Here is a 9700-nt window from a genome sequence, read left to right as displayed (position 1 = left end):
TAACTGTCTTTGACAAGGGTGTTGAGAATACAGTGGGGAAAGGATATCCACATACAAGAGAATGAAATTAGATCCTTATCTAACACCATACACAAACATCAGCTCAAATACACCAAAGGCTTAAATGCGAGACCTGAAATTATAAGTCTCCTAGAAGAAAATAAAGGGAAATCACTTGACATTAGTCTTGGTAGTTTTATTTTGTTTTGTTTTGTTTTGTTTTGGATATGGCACCAAAGCACAGGCACTAAAAGCAAAAATAAACAAGTGGTACTATATCAAATAAAAAGTTTCTGCACAGCAAAGGGAGTAATAAAATAAAAAGACAATATATGAAATGGGAGAAAATATTTGCAAACTATTTATCTGATAAGGAATTAATATCCAAAATATATAAGGACTTCATGAATCCCAAAGCAAAAAAAAAAAAAAAAAAACACCAAATAATCCAATTTAAAAAATCAGCAAAGGGGGGGTGGGGCATAGCTCTGTGGTAGAGCACATGCTTAACATGTGAAAGGTCCTGGGTTCAATCCCCACTACCTCCAATTAAAAAAAAAAATCAGCAAAGAGCCTTAATAGACATTGTTCCAAAGAAGACATACAAATGGCCAAAAGGTGTATGAAAATGTGCTCAACATTTCTAATTACTTGGGAAACGCAAATCAAAAACAAAACGAGATATCACTTGGATATTATCAAAATAGCAAGAAATAGATGTGATGGTCAGGCTATGGAGTAAATGGAACCCTTGTGTACTGTTGTTGGGAATGTAAATTGGAATAGCCACTATGAAAAATAGTATGCAAGTTCCTCAAGAAATGAAAAATATTACTATCATATCATCCAACAATCCCACTTATGGGTCTATATCCAAAGAGATAACTATACTCTGATGTTCATTGCAATATTATTCCCAATAGCCTAGATAAGGAACAATCTAAATGTCTATTGGCAGATGGATGGATAAAGAAAATGTGGTATAGATACACAATGGAATGTTACTCATTCATTTAAAAAAAGGAATTCCTGCCATTACAACAACATGGGCAAACCTGGAGGACATTATGCTAAGTGAAATAAGATGGACATGGGAAGGTAAACACTGATGATCTCACTTATACAGGGAATCTAAAAATGTCAAACGCAGAAGCAGAGAGTAGAATGGTGGTTGCTAGGAGCTGGGGGATGGAGGAAAAGGGAGATGTTCATAAAAGGGTACAAACTTTCAGTTATGGGATAATACAGTCTAGGGATATAATATACAGCATGGTGACTACAATTAATATTGTACTCTGAAATCTGCTAAGAGATAGATGTAGTGTTCTTACTACACACACACACACACACACCCACACCAATGGTAACTATGTGAGGTGATAGATGTGTTAATTAACTTACTTTGGTAATAATTTCACAATGTATATGTATATAATCATCACATAATCCTTAAATATTTACAATTTATATTTACCAATTATACCTCAATAAAGCTGGAAAAAAATGCTTAAACAAAATATCACATGTTTCAATTTGGTAAAAATGGCTCTTTGATTTCCAGAGAATTATTCTTCATGGATATAAATCTTTCCTGAGAGATGATAATTTAAATAGAATAAAATGGCAAGTGCAAATTTAATTTTTAAAAATAAATTTAATACAAAAAAGAAGAAAATAATTTTATTTTATAAATCTCACCTTTCAGTACTTCATATCAGGCATACCAATATGTTGCTTAGAAAATTTCAAAAATAACTTAGAATTACAGAAATTAGGCTCTTTGATAGGAAAATTAATGTTTCTACAGCACTTGTCCAAACTTAGGAAACAACAAAACTTTAATTTCCTAAGATTTAGAGCTAGTTTGCAAACAAAGGAAATATTGTATTATTTGCCATTGTAATAATGTTTAACTGTGGTATACTTAACAGAATTGAGTTATGTATTATTTTATATGAGATAATTTTACATAATCATTTAACCTGCAGCTTTATTGGTCTATCTTACTTTACCTAATGTAATATTTAAAGCTGTATTTGACAGAATCTTTATAAACATGTATACAGTTATCCACTGTAGAACTGAAGTTCTTTTTAGTTATAACACTTAATTTTTTAGATTCTTAAGTTTGAAATATAGACATTGCATTTCATAAGTTCAAGCATTAAGATGAAATTTTTCTCTCCCTAGTTAGCTTTTAAGGGTAGGAAACTGTGTGAAGGTTCTTCCTCTGTGGCTGGTTTATTACCAATATTTACTTCCTGTTTATTGGATATAGAAATATATGTTTTCTAAAAATAATAATGCACTTTAAATGCAGTAGATTTTGAATAAATGAGATGTTCTGATATTTACATTGTGTTAAATTGTAAAATCTACTCTTTTTCATCTTTCATTGTGTTTGTTTTTCTTTTCTTAATTGTATTTACAATATCTGTTTAAGGGGCTTTTGAAAAATATAGGTGATAGAGAAATAAGGAATCCCTGCATGCTTCTCAGTATTTGGTAACAGAAAAACTTGAAGCACTTTAGGTGTATGGAGAAGTCATACATGTCATCCCACAGGTGACCTGCAGAATAACCTGGGAATTGGTGTTCCCATCAGAACAGTCGAGACAGGGATATTCAGTCACTGAAGTCAATTTCCACTTGCATTACTTTTGAAGTTAAGTTGGGGTTGATAGAAATAATGGCACCTAATTTTTTAAATCAAGAAATTAAATATTTTGATATGTTCCAAAAGTGAATAGTTTGGAGTTGTTCTCCTTACCACAATAACAGTAAATCCTAACTTCAAAGAATTCAATACATTGGGTACTTTTGCAGGTTTTGAGTTTGTTTCTTTTTAGCACATTGGCGATCACCTAGATTTACTCATTCATATTTGCGCTTATCTAAAAGACTTATATATAATATTGTTCATAAGAAAGTACATTTTGCTTTTCTAGCTTTTTCTAACAGATATTGAGAAACAGCATGTTGCTTTTTTTTTAGAGGTGTGTGTGTGTGTGTGTGTGTGTGTGTGTATTTTATGTATAAAGGCATGGATAGTTTTAACTCGCCCTTATGATTTGTTCTTCATCTTAACATATCTCTGGATTCCACAGTATTATTCCTTTTTTTGCCCCATTCTGTCAGCTCTAACTTCTACAAACCAGCACCTATCTTCAGCTTCAAAATATGGATCTGAGGAATAGAGATGGGGACATGTAATTGTGGAGAGAGCACCCTCCATTAAAGACAGAGTTGCTTCTCATAAGGAATTCACACTGAGGGGGATTTTAAACACTAAGCAATAACTTTTAACATTATTACTAGTTAAGAAGATCTATTTTCCTTTGCCAAAATGAAAGAAACAACATACCTAAGGCATAGATGAATTCAATCCCTTGGATACATATTTACAATAAGAGTTTCTGAGAAAATTAAACAGAATATAATGGGTCTGATAATATGTGTGTAAGCCAAAAAGCCTCCTTCGGAAACAGAAGACACAGATTTACTGAAATGAAATTCACCCCCTTTCATTTCCACTCCTCTCTCCTCATGTTCCGTCTCAGAAAATTGACAAGCTAAGGCCTAACTGAAGCTGTTATCAAGTCAACATGTATCATCAATTCTGTCCTCGTCAATGGAAAAACCAAAGGTCATTTCTTCCCTCCCCTCTTCCTCATCTTCTTCCCTCCCTTCCTTCCTTCCTTCCTTCCTTCCTTCCTTCCTTCCTTCCTTCCTTCCTTCCTTCCTTCTTCTTTCTTCTTTTTCTTTAATAAGTCTTATGATGCCCACAAAAAGCTTTTTAACCAAAAGGTCATTGATGGGATTATGTTTGATATGACTTCTGAAATCATAAATTGGCTTTAAAAGCCAACTCAGGAATGTAATTTTTCTAGTGGTAAATAGTCCCAAGTCCAAGATATATATTTAAAATCTTCTCTTTGGTCTCTGTCCTCCAGCATATCTATAAAAAAATATATCTAGGGCACGGGAAATTGAAGTTTTTTTCTAGGATCTGCTCACCTTAATGAGCCTATAACAGCACATTACTTTGATGTTCCTAATCAGTCAACAAAATTTCTTTTTACCAACCTGAAAGAGAAAATCAGTATCCAGGTGTGCTGGGTACATTATAGTCATAAAGTGATCTATTTCTGACATGCTAGGTGAGCATTAAAGTCTGGTCATTTGAACTTCAAACATAGGTAATGAGTAGATTTTTGAAAATATTTTTGGAAAACACCCACTGAAGATTAAAGTTAAGTAATTTAACTTGCTTAAGGTGGTCATTTTAATACATATAATATAATACATAAGATTATAAATCACACACACCACACACAAACATATACACAAGCACACACATTTTCTACTCCAGCAAAGACGTAAAGGCGATATAACAGAAAGCTATGAACTATAAAACCCCTTTTCTAGTGCATAGGAAATAGTCTGGAAGTTTTATAAACATGGAGAATTAAGTTAAAGCCAAAATGACTGTGGATAGTACTGTAGGTCATTTATCAATTATATATGCAAACATAAGACTTTTTTTTTTCTCAAGCAGAACTTCTAAATGAGCTTCTGTGACTGGCTGAAAAATGAATCTGTGTATTATTCAATATTGCAAAATCAGAAATGAGGTAGTATCATTTTTAATTTAGTCAGTCCCACTAGGTGTTAAAAGTGTCTCTCGCTTTTGTTGATCTAATGATGTACTTTGTCAAAATACGTAGTAGCCAGTATCCTTTTTTGTGTAGTTTTTGGTGATGTCCACTTCCTACCTCCCTCATTGTGTTTACAATGAATGCACTGTTTGTGTACAGCAAAAGATCATCAGAATCTCTCTACTTAATGGAGTTTAGTCTAGAATAGCTTGCTGTAAACAAAGATGAGAAAAGGATACTTGCTTTACCCAAAAACGTGGTCTAGTATCTGAGGTTTTGGTTTTATGAGTTTAGCATGCTTCTTCAAATAATTTCAATATTGTAAAACAAGCTCTAGATATTTTTATGCATTTTTATGTGTGATAGCTAATGGTTGCCTCAGATACCAATTTGATTTTGATTTCTCATAAATACATTTAATTTTTTCAGTAGTATGGGGGCAACTGAAAAACACATGTTGCCTCTTTTCTGAGAAATTGAATCCCAGTTAATTACACATATATCATAAGTTTTTTATAGGCCAAGCACTGTCATAAGTGATGTAAGAGATTCAACTGAACTATATGTGGAGGTGGTGACAGTAAGGGTGGTAGTGACAGTTTTAGTTATTCACACAAATAGTTTTAAAAGCAATTTTGTTATCTGAAAGACAATAGTAAGACACGGCATATTTGTTTTTTAGGGAAAAAAAAAAAAGACCCACTGACAGCAAATAATGTGTAATCCCAAGCTGAGTAATACAGGGAGTGTCAATAAATGCCATAGTCACATGAAGAACGCAGAAATTTAAAGAAAAAGGAGCTTGAGTCAGGAGTGTCTTTATGAAAGTTGTATGACTTGAGCTGGCAGCATTTTATAGGAAGTGAGCAATAATAGAGAATCACAGATATATTAATGTATTTCAAGGATCTGCGGGTTTTTATTTTTTATAGGATTGTGACTAGGAGTTAATGCAGGGAATGTAGATTGAACAGGCATTCTGAGTAGTTTGAACTTTCTCCTAAAGCAATGGGAAGAAACTAAGTGTTAGTGATATTAACTATCATTTATTGGAAATCTACTGTTTTTCAAGCTTTGTGCTATGCAATATATGTGTATTATCTCTATTTTTTATAACAATTCTTTAAGTGATATAAAAAGAAATAGAATACCCTCACTTTCATAAAGTGATTCATTGTGGGAGTGAAAGGCATATATTCTGAGTGTGTCTGAGGGTTTGTTAAATTATTTTCATCTCTATTTTCCCCTCTTTAATCACAGATTTACCTTATGGTAAATATATTCAATGTGCTAAACACTGTGCTGGAACTCATGCTGGTAAATGGTTGAAGTGGGTGTCAAATAAATTCGGCTGCTAAAACTGTGCTCTATCCTCTATGCTAGGAAACTTCTCAGAGGCAGTAGGTTTGTCACCGAGAGTGGCAGTTTGAAATCCCCCATTTGTCACTGTATACGATGTTTTCAAGAGACTAGAAACTGAGGACTTTAAGATGTTGATTTGGCCAGAGTCACAGACTTACAAATGACTGACGTTTAACTGCTTCCTTCCCCAAATAACCTTTAACTATATGTTGCTGTCAGTTCTGCGACATGCCAGACGTCACGGTGAAAGAATGCTTGATTTTGCATTGCTTTCCTGGTGCTACTGTGCAATTCTTTTCATTTGCTTGGCCTTTCCTTGTTACTTGGTAGAGAGAAAAAAACCCAAAAAACTAAAGCTTGAAAAATCTCATGAACTAAATAAAAAGTTATACTGTTTCTATTTTCAACCTTTTCTTTGCACGTGGATGTCTAGTTTTCCCAATATCACTTGTTGAAGAGACTGTCTTACTGAAGACATTGAAAATATTCAGCTCAGCTTCTGTAACCATATAGATAGTTCATTTATATATAGCCACTTCTGCTGGGAGCTATTAAAATAGAAGATAGCTGGGAATACAGACTATTAAAGATGGAGTTATTCCTTCTCTTTCTAACAGAAAGCATATTGCTAAATGATTGAGGAAAATCACACAATTAAAGGAAAGCCTTATTTTTGTCAATGAGCATAAAGTGTGGTATTTCGCCTACCTCTTATCTAAGTCGTATGAAACTCATTTTTTACGTCTCTTTTGTCCTATAGTTTCTCAGTAACTATATTTTTTATTTTCAGCCATCAGCAGGAATACAGTTCTATAATAGCATAGTCTCGTCAATGAATGGTGTTGGGAAAACTGGACATCCACACGCAAAAGAATGAAACTCTATCACTGTCTCATACCATACACAAAAATTAACTCAAAATGGATTAAAGACCTGAAACTAAAACTCCTAGAAGAAAACAAAGTTGGTAAACTCCTTGACATAGGTCTTGGTGATGATTTTCTACATCTGATATCAAAAACAAAAGCAAAAATAAATAAGGAGGACTGTATTATACTAAAAATCTTCTACATAGCAAAGGAAGCCAATAAAATGAAAAGGCAACTTACTGAATGGGAGAAATATTTGCAAATTATAAATCCAATAAGGTACTAACATATAAAAAGTGTAAAGTACTCATACAACTCAAAATCAAACAACCCAATTAAAAAATGGGCAGAAGATCTGAATAGACATTTTTCCAAAGAAGATAAACAAATGGCTAACAGGCATATGAAAAGATGCTCATCATTAATCATCAGGGAAATGCAAATCAAAACCACCATGAGATAACACCTTACATCTGTTAGAAAGACTATTATCAAAAAGACAGGAAACAACAACTGTTGGTGAGGATGTGGAGGAAAGGGAACCCTTGTGCACTGCTGGTGGGAATGTAAATTGGCCAAGCCACTATAGAAAACAGTATAGAGGTTCCTCAAAAAAATAAAAATAGAACTACCATATGAAATAAGTCAAAGAAAGACAAATACCGTACAATCTTTCCTATGTGAAATCTACAATCAAAAAGCAAAACAAAACAAAAACCAAACAAACAAGCTCACAGATACATGACCAGATTGGTGGTTGCTAGAGGTGGGGGGTGGGAGGTGGGAGAAATGGGTGAAGGGGGTCAGAAAAAAATGGAATGCCTATTTTAAAGAAATATGTACCTGGTTTAAAAATTCTGAGAGAAGGATTGTAAGTAGCAAAATGACTCAGTATTATGAATGGCTGCTTTTTACCTCAGGAAATATCTAATAATTGTAGGATCTAATATTCTGTTGTCCCTTTGAGGTTCAGGGTTGAGAGGGATCAGTGAATTTCGTAAGTGAGCATGAAGTAGAGGTGACTTATGAGGTGAACAGGAAGTAAACACATATGTTTTAAGGCTTAAGCAACTTACTGGATAAGTTACCTGGGGAAAGTCAGTTAACCTCTCAGTTTTCCCATTGGTTAACAACAAAAAAAAGCATGAAAGCATGTTTTATGTACCTCATTGGGTTGGCATGAGCTTGTATTAAGATGGGAAAAGCTGTTCGAAAAATTTAAAGCTCACTACAAATAAAAAAGTTTGTTAAATTTTACCAACCATTCTTAATCAATCCCACTTTATATCTATTTTGTCCCCAACTTTTATAGTATTCTACAGAAATTGACATTTCAAACCTGAGGCTCCTAAGTGAAAATGAGACTGGGAAGGTGTCTGAAATAGTGAATACATGCATTCAGCCTCACTAATTTGATTGCACAGAGTCCCACAGGGGAAACTGGCAGAGTGATGGTGTCCCCAGTCCACACCATCCTGAGGCAGGAGTGTTGTGGTCAAATCTCTGCTCTCCCATTGCTCAGGGTACTCACTACTTCTCTCTGGAAGGCTGGATGAGCTGACCAATAAACTCATTTCAATTGCCAAATTCCACACTAGTATAAGCCACAGTTAGAGATGAACTAACTAAGTAAAGTGTTTGGGAACACAGGTAAAAAAGTCAAAAGTAGAAGTTTTCAATCAAAAAAATGACAAAAGGGACTCATTACTTTATGCTTTACAAATTAAAATTGCCATACATTGGCCAGTCCTTGAACATCTTTACAAATTACTGTATTTTTAAAATCCGTTCAGTGACTTATCCAAGCATATATATTTAACACAACTCGAACTCTTTTTCTTATTATTCTGAGTAAATATTTTAAGCATATATATAATTTTAAGAGTAAAAATGAGGGCAAATTACAGTAATTTTAGACTCATTGCTATAATAAGAAAAAATATACAAAAAGAGATTAGGATAGAATTTATGGATTTTAACATAGTCTAAAAAATGTGTACCATATATGTGGTTTCTCCAAACTCACTAAGCAGAGTTCTAAGTCTCAAAAATAATTGCAATAAAACATTTATTTCAGCTCAGTGTTTTTTTAAAATGTTGTTGTAAAGGGCGGAGAGATTATTTTTCTCTTTTCTTGTTTTTCATTCACTATTTGGTTAACGGGCCTTCTTCAAAGAGAACTTAAATGCAGTAGGCAGGTGGCATCATGAATCTTACACATTGTAAGAAAATTCAGAAGTTATTTCCAGTCCTAGTTCTGCCATGAAAAAGCTATGTAGCCTTGAATAAATGAGTTTCTCACTCGACAACTTTGTTCTCATCTGTGAAATAAAATGATCAGGGAACATGCATTTTAAAATTCTTATTATTGGTAACTTTAGCCTTAGAGAATGCTGTAGAGGGATTTTGACATGCATTTAGATGTAAAGGGGCAATTCATGATAAGAAAATGCTAGTAAGAGGAAGGTGAAAGAAGTGTTAGTGAATCAACTCAAAACATTTCTGTGTAAGCAACTTCCAAGCATACGCAACAAAGAAAATATTAAAAAGTACTTTGGAGTGTTGTATTGTTTGAGGATTTAGAGTAAGGAAATTTATTTTATACTTATATTTTAAAAGCCAAGAAAAGTAGAGAAAACATAGGATACTAGAATAAAAAGAGAGAATTTCTTTAGACTGTTTATCAAAATTTATTTAAACTTTGAAGACATATTTTAATTACTAGAAATTAAATAAGGAGAGAATATAAAGAAATGACATATGAATGTTCCAAGGGAGACTTTGATAAACAGAGTCTTCATCTAAGGTTAC

The sequence above is a fragment of the Camelus dromedarius genome, chromosome 13 (assembly GCF_036321535.1).
Source record: "Camelus dromedarius isolate mCamDro1 chromosome 13, mCamDro1.pat, whole genome shotgun sequence".
NCBI classification, from domain to species: domain Eukaryota; kingdom Metazoa; phylum Chordata; class Mammalia; order Artiodactyla; family Camelidae; genus Camelus; species Camelus dromedarius.
Note: the sequence above shows the minus strand (reverse complement) of the source record.